Source organism: Triturus cristatus, chromosome 6 (genome assembly GCF_964204655.1).
Source record: "Triturus cristatus chromosome 6, aTriCri1.1, whole genome shotgun sequence".
Classification (NCBI taxonomy): domain Eukaryota; kingdom Metazoa; phylum Chordata; class Amphibia; order Caudata; family Salamandridae; genus Triturus; species Triturus cristatus.
This window is the reverse complement of record NC_140589.1, coordinates 737,350,157-737,369,801: the sequence shown is the minus strand read 5'-3', so window position 1 is coordinate 737,369,801 and position 19,645 is coordinate 737,350,157. Positions and strand designations below refer to the sequence as shown.

At 50.8% G+C, this 19,645-nt stretch overlaps 1 protein-coding gene across 4 annotated transcripts in view; it reads left to right on the top strand.

Moving 5' to 3' along the window:
* The window catches only part of LOC146817800 (heat shock factor protein 2-like), a 204,184-nt gene that overhangs the window by 73,855 nt on the left and 110,684 nt on the right, over window positions 1–19,645 (top strand). The gene's annotated exons all lie outside the window — the stretch shown is intronic.

The following is a 19,645-nucleotide window of genomic DNA, read 5'->3' as shown; positions in this document are numbered from 1 at the left end:
GTTTTCCTATCCCGGAGACTACTTCCCAGGGAACAGAAGTGGAGTGCAATAGAGCGTGAAGCCTTTGCAGTGGTATGGGCTCTGAAGAAGTTGCGGCCATACCTGTTTGGCTCGCACTTCCTGGTTCAGACCGACCACAGACCCCTTCGCTGGCTGATGCAGATGAAGGGGGAGAATCCCAAGTTGTTGAGGTGGTCTATTTCCCTACAGGGGATGGACTTTCAGGTGGAACATCGGCCTGGAGTGGACCACGCCAATGCAGACGGTCTCTCAAGGTATTTCCGCCTTAGTGATGAGAACTCCCAAGGGGTTGGGTAGCTCTCCCCACTTTCAGCTGGGGGGGACGCGTGTTAGACCTGTCAGCCCTTTGGGTGGTCCCTCCTCATCATTATTTATTTTGTCCCACTTTTGCCTCAAACCCTGTTTGAATTTTTCCTTTTTGGGAACCACCAGACTTTTTCGTGTTGCTACAGATTCAGGGAGCCATTTTAGCTACCCCTGAAACTTCTGTCTGAGGGCCTGAAGCACAAAATGGTGGCCACCTGTGACATCACCAGCATCCACTGGAACCTACCAGCACCTTCCAGAACATTCCAGGAGCTTCCAGAACCCTGTGACCGTTGGAGGCGGTTTAGAATGTTGGGAGGATAAGAGAGGCAGTTGGCAGTTGGAGCTGGCAGTTGGCACCTGACTGGTGAAGAGAGAGGAGCACAACAGTGAAGGAGGAAGGAGTGAAGCAGCAGGGGTGGAAACTTGTGCCTGGAGTGGGGTCCATAAACCCACCCTTGATACTTGTCCCTACTGATGGATCCCAGCCTATAGCCCTGTGTGGGAAGAAGACAGAAGAAACTTATCCTAAGGACCTGGACAGCAGGAACAGGCCTTAGAACCAAGAAAACAGCAAGATTCTGACCTGAGAACTGGTTTCCCTGGAGTCCGGCGTCGAGTAGCCTGACGACCTGGAGCCCGAGGTGGAGAAGCGGCGCTGACTGAAGTAGCAGACGTCGTACCCGGAGCCGCCAGAGGTCGTGAGAGGGCGCCGACGGAGGTCGTGAGGAATACCAGAGGTCGAGGAGGAAGTGAACCGAGGTCGAGCGAGCGGCGTCATCGGAGGAGTGAAGTCCGCCCTCCGGAGTCGTCGGAGACCGAGGTAGAGGAGCACCGGAGGTCGGGAGTGAGGATCGCACTCCGGAGTCGCCCGGAACCTGTGAGGAGGAGCACCGGAGGTCGGGGGTGAGGATCGCACCCCGGAGTCGCCGGAAGTCGACATCGAGGCCAGGCCGGCCGACGTCATCGGAGCCGAGAGCGCCATCGGACCGGAGCCGCCCGAAGTCGACATCGTGAAGAGACTGCCTGACGCCGTCGAATCGGAGGTCGAGATCGACCCGAGGCCACCGACATCGGACTGGAACCGCCTACCGGCGTCGTCAAAGAACGGACATTGTGCCGAGGCCGCCGAGACCGAACCGGAACCGCCTCACGGCGTCGACACGACTCCAGCGGCGTCGGAACATCAGAAAAAGGGCAGTAAGTGGAGTAGAGGGCGCCTAAGGCCCTGTGGAGACCTGAGAGACTGCTCTAAGGGGCTAGGGAGGTGCTGAAACCAACCTGACTGTGCCTGGGGTGAACTGGGACTAACCTAGAGAGGTTGTGTGGAGAAGGAAAGCCAGGGCATTGGTATTTCCCCCCTTTGATCTACCTCAGTTTAGGCCTCAGCCTTGTCCCAGCCAGGGAGTAGCCTCCCCCCTCAAGCCTTCCACAACCCTACAAGCTGTGCCTGGGCCAAATCAGCCCTTAAGAAGTGAAGTGTCATCTGATTATATGAGGGGTGCTGTATACTTGTAATTATTTATTGGGGATACTGTATTTATTGAATTTTTATCTATTTATTGCTGCACTATATTTATAGGTCCACAGGACTTGTTGGTGTACAATATTTATTGGTACAGTATTTATTGCCTCAAAGTATTTAATTGTCTGTATATATTGCACTTGTATTTATGCCCTGTTATTTATGATCACCCCTATTTATTTCATCAAACAGCCAATATTTATTTGACCTGCACTAATTGGAACTTGTATATTGTGATTGACCTATTTATTTTTCCAATCAGCAACTAAGAGAAAAAGATAAAGAAAGAATATTTTCATAATTTTTACGGTGTAGAGTCGTTTTTGGAACGGATGCACGCATGGTTATTGTATGGGTATATTGTATGCTTAGCACTGCGCCTGTTTCCTGACCACTCGAGCCAAGCTACCACAGTGTGTTCGGGGAGTCCACCACCACCCTGCGGAGTGGGAGTGGGCGTTTCCAACATAAATTGGTGGCAGCGGTGGGATAGAGCTGTGCCTACATATACTCAACAATAACTGTGGGTAGTCCATAGGCCTACACCGGGAGTTTTCTCACAGCGGCCTTCCAAATTGTGGGTTTTTGTTTTTTCCAAATTTACTCTGGTGGTGGGAGGAGGTATTACTAAAGGTACCCCCCTGCATTGTTACTGCACAAAACCTGTCCTCTAACCTGAGTGGGCAAGATGGAGTTTGTACTGGAAGATTTAGAAACGTACACTGTGGCCCAACTCAGGGAGTTTTGCCAGCGGGAGGGGGTGTACTGTCCCCCAGGAGCAAAGAAGGGTGCACTCCAAACCAGCTTAAGGGCTTGGGGGGAGGCACGCCGAGAAAGCAAGGCTGAGGAGGAAGACAGGGATGGAGAGCCTAACCCCGAGGGGGCTGAGATGTACCAACCTGAGGTGGGGAACCTGTCAGCAGGGCCCAGGACACTTTCTAGGAAGGGCAGCACTGTCTCTAGCGGGGGCTTATCCAGCGTGGAGTTAGCAGATCGGAGAGAGAAAAGACAGCTCACATGGGATTTAGCAAAGCTGGAGAAGGAGAAGGAGGAACAGAGGTTGGCTCATGAGACGGAGAAAGAGAGGATGGCTCATGAGATAAGACCGAAAGAGATAGAGCTTCAGATCTTAAGAATTGGGGCACCAACTGTTCCTAATGGTGGCAGCAAAGACCAAGAAATCACCAGGGAATCCAAACCTTACCTGCCAAAGGACATAGTAGCTAGCTATGGGGCGGGTGACGACATCGCCAAGTGGCTAGCAGCCTATGAGGTCTCGTTGAGGGCCCATGGGGTTCCAGTGAAGTATTGGGGAGGAGGATTGTATAGGTACATGCCTCCAGCTGGTAGGGATGCTTTATTGGCCCTCGAAGAGGATGAGCAGACCCACTACCCCACCATGAAACTGGCGCTCATCAGAAAGTTTGGACTAACACCTGAAAAGTACAGACAGAAGTTCAGGGGTAGTCACAAACTGGGCACACAGAATTGGGTGGACTTCCTGGACTATGCAAAGAAGGCACTGGAAGGTTGGATTCAGGGCAGTGAAGTAAGGAACTACGAGGAGCTGTTTGACCTAGTACTGAAGGAACACCTACTCGAGAAATGTTTCCCTGAACTGCGGCAACACCTGGTGGATAGCAAGCTGACCAGCCCCCGGAAGCTTGCTGAGGAGGCGGACATTTGGGCTAGTACCCGGGTGTCCACAAGGGGGACTGGAGGGGATACTCAAAAGGCCGGACAGGGCGCCCCCCAGAAGAAAGAGGGGGGGGAAAAGAAAAAGGAGTTCTCCAAAGGCCCCCAAAATAACTTCCAAGGGAAGGGAACAGGATTCACCTCTAAGGCTAACCCACCCAGAAACCCTAATCCTGGCCAGAGTCAGCAGCCAAGGGTTGTCCATTGCTACGAGTGCGGTGGCGTTGGACACTATAAAGGAGATCCGAAGTGTCAGAAACGATCACCCCCTCCCACTGGAGGAAAGCCCCCCGGAGTAGCTAGTGTAGTGCTCGGGGAGGAGATGCCCTTAACTAAGGGAAGGGAGTGGGCGGGTGTCACTTTAGTGTCCCTGGGAGAACGGGAGATGGTTCCCAAGATCCAGGTGCCCGCAAATACCGCAAAGTATGGGCAGTGGATCACCATCAACGGCCAAAGAGGGGAGGCTCTGAGAGACACAGGAGCCAGTATGACTATGGTGCGTAGCCAGCTGGTGTCTCCAGAGCAGGTAATTCCCGATGTACTCCACCCAGCCGCGATGGCTGACGGCAGAACAGGTCACTATCCAGTGGCCGAGGTTCCCTTTGAATGGGGGGGGGGTTGCAGGTTCACTTCGAGTTGCCGTAAGCCCTGCCGTGCCAGTCGATTGTCTGCTGGGCAATGACATGGAGCACAACGCTTGGAAGGAGGTGGAATACCGGACTCACACCGAGATGCTGGGTACACCTGACTGGGCCTGTGTTAGCACAAGGTCCGAGACTACCCGAAGAGGGAGTTCATTTCGGCTGGAGCCTGGAACAAAGGCCCAGCCAGCTGCCAGTCAAGGGAAGAACCGAGGACAGGAGGAGCCTGCCTCGGCGTCTCCACCCCGTAGGACGGATAGGCCACCGGAGGTGGTGGACCAGGAGTCTGCGGAGGGGGACGTTACCAACCTGGAGGACCTACCCATCCCGGCCGAGTGGCACGTGGAGGGAGGCCCGTCCAGGGAGGAATTCTGCCAGGGCCAGAGGGAGTGCCCTACCCTTGAGGGGCTGAGGCGACAGGCCGAAGCCCAGGCAGCAGGGAACGTTGAAAGGAACTACAGTGTTTACTGGGAGGATGGCCTCCTCTACAGTGAACCCAAGGCACCCCTACATGGATCGTCACGAGCCTTGGTAGTTCCTCAACGTTATCGAGCCTTCCTTTTAGAGTTGGCTCACGAGATACCATTGGCAGGACACCTGGGGCAAGACAAGACCTTCGCCCGTCTTGTCCCACACTTTTATTGGCCTCAGATGAAAGTGACGTCCGATACCTACTGCCGGACATGTGTGTCTTGCCAAGCCAGTGGGAAAACAGGGGTGAAGCTGAAAGCTCCCCTGGAACCACTTCCTGTCGTTAGCACCCCCTTTGAAAGGGTGGGCATCGACATTGTGGGTCCATTAGATCCCCCGACTACAGCTGGTCACAGGTTTATCCTGGTTCTGGTGGATCATGCCACACGGTACCCAGAGGCGATACCTCTGAGGACCATAACAGCACCTGTTGTGGCTAGGGCCCTGATGGGAATCTTTACCCGAGTGGGTTTTCCCAAGGAAGTTGTGTCCGACAGGGGGACCAACTTCATGTCAGCATATATGCGGGCAATGTGGAAGGAGTGTGGAGTGACCTACCGGTTCACAACTCCTTACCACCCCCAGACCAATGGTCTGGTGGAAAGGTTTAACAAAACCTTAAAAGGCATGATCCGAAGTCTGCCTGAAAGCCTGCGGAGGAAATGGGACGTCCTCCTACCCTGTTTACTTTTTTCCTACAGGGAAGTGCCACAGAAGGGAGTGGGCTTCAGCCCCTTCGAGCTTCTGTATGGGCACCCTGTACGTGGACCTCTTAACCTGGTGAGAGACGGATGGGAAAGAACTCCCAGAAAGCTCCCCCAGGATGTGGTGAGCTACATGCTGGCCTTCCGGAGCCAAATGGCTAAGTTGTGGAAGCAAGCTTCTGACAACCTGGAAGCCAGCCAAGCAGTGATGAAGGCGTGGTATGACCACAACGCTCACCCGGTGGAGTTGGAGCCTGGCCAGAAGGTGTGGGTGATCGAACCCGGAGAGCTTAGTGCCCTCCAGGATCGCTGGTCAGGACCCTTTGAGGTGTTGGAGAAGAAGGGTAAGGCTACCTACTTGGTGGACCTGAAGACCCCTCGTCAGCCCCTGCGGGTGCTGCATGCCAACCGCCTCAAACCCCACCACGAGAGGCCCGAAGTCATCTTGATGATGGTGACTGACGGAGGAGAGGACGTGGAAAGCGAGCCTCTCCCTGATCTGTTTGCGTCTCAAGAAAAGGATGGGTCGGTGGAGGGAGTGATTCTCTCCCCATCTCTAACTCCTGAACAGCAGGAGGACTGTCGCCAGGTCCTGGGGCAGTACTCTTCGTTGTTCTCCCTTGTCCCGGGTAGGACTCACCTGTGCGTCCATGACGTGGACACAGGAGACAGCCCACCTGTGAAGTCCAAGATCTACCGGATGTCAGACAAGGTGAAGGCCAGCATTCATAGTGAAGTCACTAAGATGCTGGAGCTAGGAGTGATTGAACCTTCTAGCAGCCCCTGGTCTAGTCCGGTGGTGTTAGTACCGAAAGCTGCACCACCGGGTGCCCAACCAGAACTGAGGTTCTGTGTGGACTACCGGGGACTGAATTCAGTGACCAAAACTGACGCTCATCCGATCCCTAGGGCGGATGAATTGATTGACCGGCTGGGAGCTGCCCAATATCTAAGTACCTTTGACCTTACTTCAGGGTACTGGCAGATCTCGTTGACTGATGGAGCAAGGGAAAGGTCAGCCTTCTCCACGCCCAATGGCCACTACCAGTTCTGTGTGATGCCCTTTGGGCTCAAGAACGCACCTGCCACGTTTCAGCGCCTGGTAAACCAGATCCTCACCGGAATGGAGAGTTTCTCTGCTGCTTATCTGGATGACATAGCCGTCTTCAGTAACAGCTGGGAGGATCACTTGCGTCACCTGCAAGCTGTTCTCCAGGCCCTGAGACAAGCTGGATTGACGATCAAGGCCAGCAAGTGCCAGATCGGGCAGGGGTCGGTAGTGTACCTTGGACACTTGGTGGGTAGGGGAGCGGTGCAACCCCTCCAGGCGAAGATCGAGGCCATCATGGCCTGGGAACCCCCCAAGACACAGACTGAGGTCCGAGCATTTTTGGGCCTCACGGGATATTACCGCCGCTTCGTGAAGGGGTACGGTACCATCGTAGCCCCCCTCACGGAGCTCACGTCCAAGAAACAACCTCGACGGGTAGTCTGGACGGAGGCTTGTCAGCAAGCCTTTGAGAAATTGAAGAAAGCCATGTGCGAGGCCCCGGTCTTAAGGGCCCCAGACTTTTCCAAGAAGTTCATTGTCCAGACAGATGCATCAGAACATGGCATTGGGGCAGTGTTATCGCAACTCAACGAAGAGGGTCTGGATCAACCCGTGGTTTTCCTATCCCGGAGACTACTTCCCAGGGAACAGAAGTGGAGTGCAATAGAGCGTGAAGCCTTTGCAGTGGTATGGGCTCTGAAGAAGTTGCGGCCATACCTGTTTGGCTCGCACTTCCTGGTTCAGACCGACCACAGACCCCTTCGCTGGCTGATGCAGATGAAGGGGGAGAATCCCAAGTTGTTGAGGTGGTCTATTTCCCTACAGGGGATGGACTTTCAGGTGGAACATCGGCCTGGAGTGGACCACGCCAATGCAGACGGTCTCTCAAGGTATTTCCGCCTTAGTGATGAGAACTCCCAAGGGGTTGGGTAGCTCTCCCCACTTTCAGCTGGGGGGGACGCGTGTTAGACCTGTCAGCCCTTTGGGTGGTCCCTCCTCATCATTATTTATTTTGTCCCACTTTTGCCTCAAACCCTGTTTGAATTTTTCCTTTTTGGGAACCACCAGACTTTTTCGTGTTGCTACAGATTCAGGGAGCCATTTTAGCTACCCCTGAAACTTCTGTCTGAGGGCCTGAAGCACAAAATGGTGGCCACCTGTGACATCACCAGCATCCACTGGAACCTACCAGCACCTTCCAGAACATTCCAGGAGCTTCCAGAACCCTGTGACCGTTGGAGGCGGTTTAGAATGTTGGGAGGATAAGAGAGGCAGTTGGCAGTTGGAGCTGGCAGTTGGCACCTGACTGGTGAAGAGAGAGGAGCACAACAGTGAAGGAGGAAGGAGTGAAGCAGCAGGGGTGGAAACTTGTGCCTGGAGTGGGGTCCATAAACCCACCCTTGATACTTGTCCCTACTGATGGATCCCAGCCTATAGCCCTGTGTGGGAAGAAGACAGAAGAAACTTATCCTAAGGACCTGGACAGCAGGAACAGGCCTTAGAACCAAGAAAACAGCAAGATTCTGACCTGAGAACTGGTTTCCCTGGAGTCCGGCGTCGAGTAGCCTGACGACCTGGAGCCCGAGGTGGAGAAGCGGCGCTGACTGAAGTAGCAGACGTCGTACCCGGAGCCGCCAGAGGTCGTGAGAGGGCGCCGACGGAGGTCGTGAGGAATACCAGAGGTCGAGGAGGAAGTGAACCGAGGTCGAGCGAGCGGCGTCATCGGAGGAGTGAAGTCCGCCCTCCGGAGTCGTCGGAGACCGAGGTAGAGGAGCACCGGAGGTCGGGAGTGAGGATCGCACTCCGGAGTCGCCCGGAACCTGTGAGGAGGAGCACCGGAGGTCGGGGTGAGGATCGCACCCCGGAGTCGCCGGAAGTCGACATCGAGGCCAGGCCGGCCGACGTCATCGGAGCCGAGAGCGCCATCGGACCGGAGCCGCCCGAAGTCGACATCGTGAAGAGACTGCCTGACGCCGTCGAATCGGAGGTCGAGATCGACCCGAGGCCACCGACATCGGACTGGAACCGCCTACCGGCGTCGTCAAAGAACGGACATTGTGCCGAGGCCGCCGAGACCGAACCGGAACCGCCTCACGGCGTCGACACGACTCCAGCGGCGTCGGAACATCAGAAAAAGGGCAGTAAGTGGAGTAGAGGGCGCCTAAGGCCCTGTGGAGACCTGAGAGACTGCTCTAAGGGGCTAGGGAGGTGCTGAAACCAACCTGACTGTGCCTGGGGTGAACTGGGACTAACCTAGAGAGGTTGTGTGGAGAAGGAAAGCCAGGGCATTGGTATTTCCCCCCTTTGATCTACCTCAGTTTAGGCCTCAGCCTTGTCCCAGCCAGGGAGTAGCCTCCCCCCTCAAGCCTTCCACAACCCTACAAGCTGTGCCTGGGCCAAATCAGCCCTTAAGAAGTGAAGTGTCATCTGATTATATGAGGGGTGCTGTATACTTGTAATTATTTATTGGGGATACTGTATTTATTGAATTTTTATCTATTTATTGCTGCACTATATTTATAGGTCCACAGGACTTGTTGGTGTACAATATTTATTGGTACAGTATTTATTGCCTCAAAGTATTTAATTGTCTGTATATATTGCACTTGTATTTATGCCCTGTTATTTATGATCACCCCTATTTATTTCATCAAACAGCCAATATTTATTTGACCTGCACTAATTGGAACTTGTATATTGTGATTGACCTATTTATTTTTCCAATCAGCAACTAAGAGAAAAAGATAAAGAAAGAATATTTTCATAATTTTTACGGTGTAGAGTCGTTTTTGGAACGGATGCACGCATGGTTATTGTATGGGTATATTGTATGCTTAGCACTGCGCCTGTTTCCTGACCACTCGAGCCAAGCTACCACAGTGTGTTCGGGGAGTCCACCACCACCCTGCGGAGTGGGAGTGGGCGTTTCCAACAGGGGGGAAATACAGTTGAAGTCTTACCAACGCGTGGACTGATTTGCCATCCTCTCGTACAGAGCAGGAGTATACATACTGCAGCAATGCACCACAGATAATAAAGAAATCCATGAATGTGCAGATACCATTAATACAAGAAAGGAAGGAGTAGCTTCTCTCACGTGGGTGCAGAAGTCTTCCAGGGTCAGCTAGCACATGGAGCACCATCAGATCTCTCATCAGTGCCCTGCCTCTCCGTCCAGCAGAGTAGGGCCTACATGACTAATCAGTGACATCTACAGGTATATTCCGGTCCCCTCCAGCACTTTCTTGGTCTTGTCAAATTCAGTTAGGATCCTCTGACTTCCACAGAAATTTCCCTTTGCTTCCATTAGCAGCATAAAGTGAACCCATTACCAACATTTTGCCCTTAGTGGCTATTTTAGTAAATACATAGAGAACCCAGAGGTCTGAGCATCGTGCAATTGCAGAAAGGAGCTGGCTACCCGACCCATCTTGAAGACTAAGGTGCCAGGTGGAGTGGACGAAGGATTACAGACAGAATCATTTCCACACACAGTCTCTTCTCAATATATCAGATTCTGTTAGTCTCCTGAAGTAGCAGTATATCGGGAAAATGAGTGGTCATGTAGGAAAGGTTGTTTTTCTTTAGATTAAATGAATGAGATTGTTTACATTAATAGATCAAATAGAGAGATCATTGCATATGGATACAATGTCCATATGTGCAAAGATGGTGACAAAGATGGGGAGGAGAGAATGTATAGGGGAGATAATGTGGAGATCCGTAATATCCAGCATAGAGATGGGACATGTGAGGAAGAAGGAAAGAGAAACAGCAAAGCCTCTAAATACCACTCTGGGGGTAAAGGGATTCTAGTACAGCAATGACTACTGCAAGGAAGGTGACACTCCATTCTCTAATGGTGGAGAACACAGTAATGGATAGGCAGGAAAAGCCAAATATCACTCAGCACATTCTAATATGTCTCCCAAGAATTTTAAAACATTAAACAGATGAGCTAAGCACACATGCACCCCCTACAGAAACCAAAAAAAAGAAGGCAGCTGCACTCTGGTGATATTGTGAAAATGGGTGTTAACAGTTGCTGTGGTATTTGTATTGAAGCAGTGCACACAGGAAGGGAGGTTAAAAGCCCTTGATTTGACGGTCAAGAGAAAACTAGAGCATGGGCAGCTGGAGTCCATCTTACCAAATGGTGAAATAGAACAGGATTTGTGTTAGAGGAACAGGTGTCTTATTTAAAATATATAGGGCCACAGGAGACGAAAACAGTATCAAACACACAAACGACAGTGGGCCAGATCAGATTGTGGCAAATCATGGCACTCAAATCAAAACGTCTTAGCTTTCCAGGATTACCTACGCTTGTACTCCTCTCTACCTGTTGCCCTATCCAGCTGTCTGTCCCAACCAGACCATTTTCTTCTTACTGATATTGGCATTCAGTTTACAGCCTATCAATGTCAGTGCCTTTGTCTATTGTTGTGTCCTCTGTTCGTTTCAAGCAGCCAACAATCTGGAGTTTAGCTTTAATTGTTGAATTTCCAAACCCAATCATTGAGTTTGCTATTGATATATTCATTCATGTGAATACTCCTGCAGTAGGACAATGTGCAGCCTCTGCATTTCATATAAGAGTATACTGAATAGCGCTTGTTAGCTGCTGTTCACCCCCTGATGTTCCCCGTGTGGAGATTGTAATCCCTTGGACGTCTAGACATAGAAGGGGGAGTGTGATGTCTGCCGTGGGCTGAAGGAACATAGGGGCAAGTTGTGCACTTGGGAAGTATTGGGTCGACTAAAGAAGAGGAGAGAGGAGCCAGCCAGGATCGGTAGGGGGTGTAGGGAAATAAACTAAAGAGAGAACATTGGGCAACTGGAGGCAAACAGCGGGAGACGAAAATGGCGGCGCCGTAACCTTTAGACAAAATCTTGGAGGCGCTAACACCTTGCAAATCTGCGCTTTTGTTTATATTTATTATTTGTGGTAAGAGTCAACAGCAATGGTAAATAAAAAAATAAAAAATGTTTAATTTAAATACATGCTTTTGAAACCTACCACATATCTCTTTTAGAAGTCCTCATAGCAGGTCGAAACGGGCGAGTGATCCAAGATTTGTTGTTTAGGTAAAAATACCGCAACAATCGGCAGTGAGATGGAGAACAAGCGGCAGGGAAAGCGTTCGCTTTCACTTCCGCTTTAAAAACAAAGAAGCCCGCAAATGGTGCGCGCGCGCCACTGCAAGCCATGTGCTTTAAATTATCGCGCCCGTGTCTGGGCACGATAATTGAAACCACATGGCCTATTGGTGTCTATTACGCGCACCAAGCGCGTAATAGACACCAATAGGCCATGAGCGGAGCAATGAGCCCGCCTTTGGCCAATTGCATGCAGTCTTTTACAAAAAGACGCACGCAAAGGCCAATCGGGTACAACAAAAGGAAAAGCACACGCACGAGCGTGTGCGATCCCTAGGTCAGCTACCCAAATCCCATTTTTCAGGTACTAAATGTCTCGCGCTGCGCGAGCAGTTCTGCGCACTGAAACGCTAGGCGCGAGACCTAAAAAGCATCGCCAGTTAACCCAACTGGAAGATGAGCTTCAGCAACTGGAACTAGATAATACCAATATGCCGTCGAAGACACGCTACACCGCCTTACACTACAATGAGAAGAGTAAAGGATCAAAACAGGGGAACACATGATGGCCAAACACCTTATTATGCAGCACCGATTGTATGAACTGGGAGAAAGGGCTGGAAAAACACTGGCCTGGCTAGAAAAGAGAGAACAGGGGGAGAGATCGGTGTCAAGCTTGACGACGCCAAATGGTAGGACTATAACACATCCCATGGATATAGCGGAGGCTTTTGCAGATCATTTAGAGCAGATTTACTCTCCCACTACGTACACTGCGGAGGATTCTCGTCAATTCCTCTCTGACAGCAACATACCAACTCTTTCTGAGATGGATAAAGTGGCTCTAGAGGATGACTTGACAGATGAAGAGATCAAAAAGGCCGTAAGCCAAATCCACTCGGGGAAGGCCATGGGGCCCAATGGGACTCCCATTGAATTCTTAAAAGTAACTGCCTCCAAAGTCGCCCCACATCTGCGAGCCATGTACAATGAAAGCTATGAGTAAGGGATACTGCCTAGTGTCCAACATGTGGCGTCCATAGTTGTAATCCGTAAGCCGGGGAAGCCTGGTGATAACTGCGGCTCATACAGGCCAATCTCATTAATCAACGTAGAAGGCAAGATCCTAGCTAAAGTTCTCGCCACCAGGCTGGTTACGGTTATCTCATCCTTGGTACACCCTGACCAATCTGGGTTTATGCCAGAGAGGAATACAGCACTCAACATTCGCCGTCTCAACAATGTGCTGGCACGTAGGGAATTCTTGGAAGAAGACGCAGTAGTGCTGTCTCTAGATGCCTCCATGGCGTTTGACTCTATAGAATGGCCGTACCTATTCGAAGTCCAGGCGAAGATGGGATTTGGTCTGAAATTCTTAAGCTGGGTAAAATTACTATACACAGATATACAGGGCCAAGTGAGAGTTAATAACTATACCTCACGGACATTCACACTGCGGAGGGGACCTCGTCAGGGCTGTCCTCTTTCCCCACTGATATTTTCTTTGATGTTGGAACCGTTGACCGCCTGGATCCGTCGGGATGTTATGGTGAGGGGCTTGAAATGGGCGGAGGGTCAGGAAGATCGAATATCCCTCTATGCAGATGATATTTTACTATACCTAGCCTCCCCATATAAATCCATACATGGCATCCTGAACATCTTTATGAACTTTGGGAAACACTCTGGTTATCAAATAAACTGGAGTAAATCGGTACTATTTATGCTCCGGGGGCCGGTTCCCCGTCTCCCACAGAATTGCAAGATTGAAGTAGCAGTGGAGGGCTTTCGATACCTGGGAATATATGCCAGATCTGACCCAACCCTTTTTTATGATCGCAACTTAGCCCCCCCACTGGCCCTGCTAAAAACAAATGTTAAACATTGGGGGTCCCTGCCCCTGTCAGGTCGCGCTGCCCTTTTTAAGATGCTAGCTCTTCCCAGCTTTTTATGTATTCTCCAGAATTGCCCACATCGAGTTCAGGATATGTATTTCTCAGCAGTGGAGAGCGAAGTCCGTACACTGCTCTGGGACGGCAGGGCCCCCCACATCGCTATCAAAAAATTGATGAAAGGATGGTATGATGGGGGAATAGCCCTCCCAGACCTTAGACTCTACTACTGGGCCTCACAACTGGTGGTGGTAAACCAGTGGATCTATCGCTCTCCCAGTGATCCCGCCTATGTGTTAGATAGATATCAGACTGGACGATCTGGTTACCTAGGAGCGCTATACTCCAAAGTGAAACGAGGGCGATATTTTGGGCCTCTCTCTCATACTGTAGAGATTTGGCACCAGGTAAATTCACGTCTGGGATGGTTGAATGTCCTCACAAAAGCAACACCGCTATGGTATGCCCAGAGGTTGGGTTCTCTCTGCCATCAACCTGGCTTCGATAAGTGGGATACTATTGGGATTTCCGTGGTCAGAGACCTAATTAAAAGCGGGTCGATCCTAAGTTTTAAGGAGCTCCTGGAACATTATAAGATGGCGCAGGGGTAACTGTTTAGATACATGCAAGTTCGACACACCCTCACCACAGCCCTGCCAAACCTCACAGAGATACCAGAGTCGTCACCGCTGGAGGATTGGCTGCTAGATGGGCCACTACACTCCAAAGCCATCTCATTGACCTATAAAAAATTATGTAACAACCTGCCTGACACACTACACAAACTTAGAGAGCAGTGGGAGGGAGACTTGGGACCCCTCGAAGATGAGGACTGGCAGGCAGCCCTGCTGTCCCCGAAAGAAGCGGCCATCACCCTCCGCTTCCGATTGATACAATTTAGAATTCTCCATAGATCATATCTAATAGGAGTGACATTGGCAAAAATAGGGGCCAGAACTGATGCACTTTGTCTTAAGGGCTGCAGCCAAACAGCTACCTTTTACCATATGATATGGGAGTGCCCAGAGCTCTTACGACTATCGGAGGGGGCCACAATCCATATCCAAACTGCCTTGGGGAAAGCAATGACTCTCACACCAGGATTGGGCCTGCTTAATATATGGGTGGCAACAGACCTCACAGAGGTGGAACAGCAACTGGCCAAACTCGGCTATACCCTTGTAAAAAGGGAAATAGCCAAGGGGTGGGGGGCGGCAAGTGCACCGTCAATCCAGATATGGGCAAAAGAACTTGATAAATGTATGATTGCTGAAAAGGAAGTATTTATAACGCGGGGTGCCCAAAGAAGTTGGATAAGAAATGGGGCAAATGGAACGTATATCGTGGGAATATCTGTATCTCCCCGATGGAGGAACTTGAAATGAGACGAAGTGGAGATCGAGAAGAAGATATTGTGTAAATGTGACTTTTCTTCCCTCTGATATTGTAATGATGTAATAAGTGATTGTCCATAATACTGATTGCTAATGTATGCGTAACTACGAATGAAACTAATAAAAAGAAGTTATAAAAAAATATATATATCTCACTACGATTTTAAGACATAGTTTTGGGTGATGACTAAACTCGAATGACAAGGGAAAGGGATGCCGATGGCCCATTTTTTTGTTGCATTCGGTGGGCAGAAGCCGCAGGAGGGAGTGCACAAAGGGGTGAAAATGAGCAAAGCTCACCAGCGAAGAGGCATCATGTGAGACATGGGGTAGGGGGGGTGGCGGGGCTGGCAGTAGCGACAACGGAAAGCGCCCCACTCTACCCTGGCTACGCTGTTGGGATCATATCAAATCATCAGCAGTTTTTAGGTCTCGCCTAGCGATCCAGCGCATGCGCTGCTCGTCTTGGCAAGATCTATTGTCGTCGGTTTTTCGGCGGAAGGGGGACAGGAAATGTGCACGCGTACGGGTCAGGTGTACGCGTGCACATCGCCTGTCCCGTACGGGTCATGTGTACGCGTGCACATCTCTTGTCCCTCCCTGTCTCCTGCTCGCTGTGCCTGCGCGGACAGGAGATGTGCACATGGAGACAGCTTGTTGTTCAAGTAACTAAGGCGAGCCACTTGGCAACAGTCTCTGCTGAGCGGAAGTGAGGAGGAGGAAACCTACAGATGGCGGAATCGTGGCAGAACAGCCAGATCCCGACGCACGGTGCGCTGACTGCAGGCGTCGTGCCAGCGCCCTCCAAACCTGTTACATACAGAAGCATAACCTTTTTTTTTAATCAACACATCGATTTTCGTGCTAATTAACTTGAGATACAGGTTACAGGCGCATCAGTCAGGTTGTCTCAAAATGGAGGCATGCAAGAGGCATCTAGCGAATGTTTACACATAATGCCCTTTACGATAATAGAGGGCGCAATCTAAACTTGCAGGCCCCATACGTTTTAGCATACTGTTACTCTACTGTAAAAGATGTCTTACACAGATCACTTCTAGCCTGCATGCGTGGCGTGCGTGTGCACGCAGGTCCGGGACTATTAGCCCAGTGACTAATGTATCCTCCAAGGGGATCGGCGTTTGACCTTATGATCTCAGGTAGAAATCCTGATGGGTGCACTCAGCCCTTCATCCTTAGAAGGTCGATAACATGGGCACCACTAAGCTGGGTAACAATAAACATCTGTCATTCAGAGCTAAGCTGCTGCAAGGGGTCAGCGTGCCCTTTACAAATACACATTGTTACATTCCTCTCTACTGGAGTAGGTTCTCTCAGTCTTTGTCTGTGACCTCTCCATTTATCCAAACCATGATAGGGGGCAGCAGGAGGTCAATTGTGCACCAGCACACGGTGACCCTTTCAAACAAGCATTTGCATTGCAATAGGTCTCGCATTTACGCAAGTTTGAGCTATTCGCATTGTAAATGACAATGTCTTTTATTTGTTTTGGTTTTTAAAACAAATAAAAGGCATTGTCATTTGCAATGCTAATAGCTTAAACTTTCGCAAATGCGAGACCTAATGCATTGCGACTGCTTGTTGGAGTGGCATCCGGAGTGGTCATAGACCCCAGCACCAGAGTGCGTGAAATGGAAGAGTCACTGTCGTTCTAGAATCTCAAAGTGTCACAGTGGGCTAGGGCCAGGGTTGGATTGGGATTAACAATCGACCTGGGCACACAAAAAAAAAAGTGGCCCACATATTGTCTTTCTGCAAAACACTGCTTTGGTGAAATTTTATTTTTAAAAAATGTACGGATCAGTTTACACTGGTAAAAACACACCTGAAAACAAGTGAGGCCACTTCTGCTTAGGCCCCCCTGCCCCCGCTCAATATGCATACATTAATGGGCCGGCCCAGCGAGAGAAAGGGAGTGACACCTCCTCCTGTTGATAAAAGGGAGGTAATGGACGCCCATCTGCCCCCAGAAAGGCCACTCAGGCACCCACTGGGCCCCTGGCAGTATCTGAACAATGCAGAAACTACCCAAATCGGCCCCACAGACTGCTCAAAAAAGCAGCTCACGGCTGGAACTGGACACCAGCCCCTCTGGCATTGCCCGAGTCCCGCGTTACCAATCTAACCCTGGCTAGGGGGGATGACGCAGCCTCCAGTACCGACTGCCGTTCTCCTCTCAGCGAGCCTGAGGAGCTCAGGCTTTCCATGGCACGTTTCCTGGGGTGCCTTGAAGAGCAGTCCCGCCTGCAACATCATCTGTGCCAGGAATTGTGCACCGGAGCAAAGTTTTGTAATTAGACCACCCAGTCTCTGGCTGCTGCAGGGTCGACAAAAAAAATGCCATCTGTTGTCATGCATCACTTGGAGCTGGGCAGGAAAGAGGAGGGAGTAGGTGAGGTTCAATTCTCGAAGCCTGCCTTTCAATGCTGTGTAAGATGTCTGTTGGTGCTGGACAGTGATAGTGTAGTGCGGAAGAAGCATGATGTTAGCATTGTTGATACGTAGCAGGGATAATTTGCTAGCCTCCTTCAGTAACTGATCCTGGTCCCTGTAATGGAGATTCCGTGCTACCAGCTGTCTGGGAACGGGTCCCAGAGTCGGACTCCGTGCCTGTATCCTGTGTATTCGTTCTTTGTAGAAAAAGGGAGAGAGTTTTCTGTTGGCATAAAGCTTTTATTCCAAGTTTCTATGAAGGATATTGCTTTGAGGCCCTCCGCTCCCTCTGTCAGTCCACTTCATGAATGTTTCAGCAGGATCGTCCCTCTACATCCTCCACTCACTCCTCAAGGCAGCGGATCTGCGACCAGTAGTCACATGTCCACTGACTCAGGCTGTAGTTCTACAAGTGTCTTTTCTGTGTTTGTGACTCTGAGAGCTTCTTATGTTCATCGTGGTACAGACTGAGGTCCACTGCTATGGCATCTATTTTGTGCTCCAGTGATGTCCTGGTGTGTTCGGTGGCAGTCAGGATGAAATCCAGTTTCTCCGAGAAGTCCGCCTTAGTGAGGTCCTTTTCTGTAGACCTGCTCAGTGCCCCCGACGCCTATGCCACTATTGTGGATCTGAGCATTTCCATTGTGGCTAGAGGTGATCAGGATGTGATGCCGCAGACAGGCCTTCTTACAGCAAGTTGTCAGTTGCACCTGTCGCATAAGCAGCCCAACTAAAAAAAAAAGTACATTTGCGCTAGTGCTGTAAATGAGAAGCATGGGTCATGATAGCTGCTACTGTGAGGGAGGGGGCAAAGCGAAGTGGTCAGAGGCTTCTGGGGTCCCGTCCTCCCCACCCCACCCCACCTTCCAAGGTGGCAGCGGCAGTTGGGTTAGCAGGTGGTGCTGCAGGGGATAGTGGGGCCCAAGGCTGATGAGTGAGTGAAGGGAGTAGCACCCTTCCTCGCCAGTGCAGTACCACAGTCTGCAGGCCAAGCTTGGGCCCCAATGGAGCTTCAGTGCTGCAAGCGTTGGGAAGGCCACAAAAAGGCTGGGTGTGCGTTGGAGGTGGGGGAGGAGCGTGTCCCAGTGGGACACCCGTGGCCCATATATTGGTGTAGCAGACAAGAGGAGTATCCGGGGAGTTTCAGGGTCGTATCATTAATGGTAGGCAGGCCCCACGTAGGGTCTTGTGAGTGCAGATTGCCCTATCCCACCGGGGGAGGGTCGACACAGACCAGGGCAACTTTTGGATTTAGTGTCCTAGGGCCTCCGGGGGGGTGGGGGGAGGGGCTGGGTGTATCTGATCTGTTCTTCAGCGGGCGTGGGAGCAGTACGGTCCGGGTCCACCCCTCAGCGTGAGGTGACCTCGCTGGTCTGTAGAATAGGTTGGCCCAAAGTGCATCCCCATTCTGAGTAATAATAGCTACTGCCAACTCAGTCCAGGCTGTGCGGTGGTTGGCTGTCCCAGAGCACAAGCCTTTTGTATTAGTATCCCTGTGAGGAGGCAGTGCTGCCATTGGTTAGGTGTCTCTCCAGTCCCCTGAACCACGTGGTTTCATTGTGTGTGTTGATGGGAGGAGTTTGATAGCAGTTTCCATTTGGTCACCTTGTGCATGATGCAGTAGATGAAAGTTTTTGTTTGAGAAGGCTGGTTTTGTTCTTGATAGACATGCCGGTCTGCACACTCACCTTCCTTGTCCACGATCCCTGAAATCTTTTATAAGTATTTGATCGGCGACAGCCACTAGAGCATTTCTTTGTTTAGAGTTGAATTCTCCATCCCTGATAGAAACCCCTTGTCCTGCTGTCTCCAAGGCAGTTTACCTAAATGTGAAAGCAAAAGTGATTTACGATTTTGGCTAGTCTAAACTTTTCCACCCTTTGGCTTTTGGCTTGAGAGTCTAGGAAAACTTGAAAAGAACAGGTATTTTTCCAGGATTGGATAATCTATGCTGTCCTGCTGCCCGGGAGGAGACACAACAACAAAGGGCATTATCTGGGTGCTGGAATGGCAACTTCACCTGTTTTCGTCCCAATCTCCACCTTTTCATTTATATTGCCTGTATTCTGAAGGACACAGGCATCCTACTGTAGATGTAACCAGAAGAAGCACAAGGCATCTCACCTTGGCATCCATGGTGTGTGATCTGGTTCTGTTGACTGGAAGTGGTCATTCTGTCCTAGAACTCTTTGAACCATCTTTCTAACCATATTAGTCTTGAGGTATCAACATTTAAAGTTATTGTCAAGTCTTAACTCTTAAGTCTAGCTCTCAGAGGGAACTGATGAAGCCAGTGACCTCAGTCGGTACACCCAGTCCTGTGGGGGTCTCTGCCACTGGGAAATCTTAAATGCATGTGGTATATTTGGAGAACTTGGCCCCCAATCTTTA